Raw genomic sequence first — 560 nt, forward strand, 5'->3', positions numbered from 1 at the left:
ATATTTGCTAAGATAATTAATGAGTAATTATTGCCTCTTGACAACTAGTGATGACCATGTAGGTTTTAGCTCCCTTTTAACATGAGAGGTGAGGAGAAGTCAGATAAATTGCTAATTTATAGCTATAGGAAATTGGAGCAACATAATGAAACTTTGCTGCTTAAAATACTTTAATTACTTACTGTGATTACATTATTTGGATTTCCTAACCTCTAGTTCTCCTGAAGTTCAGCAGACACTGCCATTTACTGAGATTATGAGTGTGAACAAATTAGCATTTGAAATCTTTGAACTTTATCTTAACACATTAAGCGCCCAGCCTGTTTTGTCTTCCAGACGGAAAGTATAGTGTCAGTCACTGGTGACTGGGCGCTTAAAAGCAATCACTAATACTGTGAAAACATCTACAGTGGGGCCTTGACTTACGAGTGTCCCGACTAACGAGTTTTTCGAGATACGAGCCGTCTCTCGCCGATGATTTTTTGCTTTCAGTTGCGAGCTAAAATTCGGGTTACGAGCCAGCTTCAGATACTCCACCGCTAGTTGGTGCAGCGAACGTC

Source organism: Myotis daubentonii, chromosome 12 (assembly GCF_963259705.1).
Source record: "Myotis daubentonii chromosome 12, mMyoDau2.1, whole genome shotgun sequence".
Classification (NCBI taxonomy): domain Eukaryota; kingdom Metazoa; phylum Chordata; class Mammalia; order Chiroptera; family Vespertilionidae; genus Myotis; species Myotis daubentonii.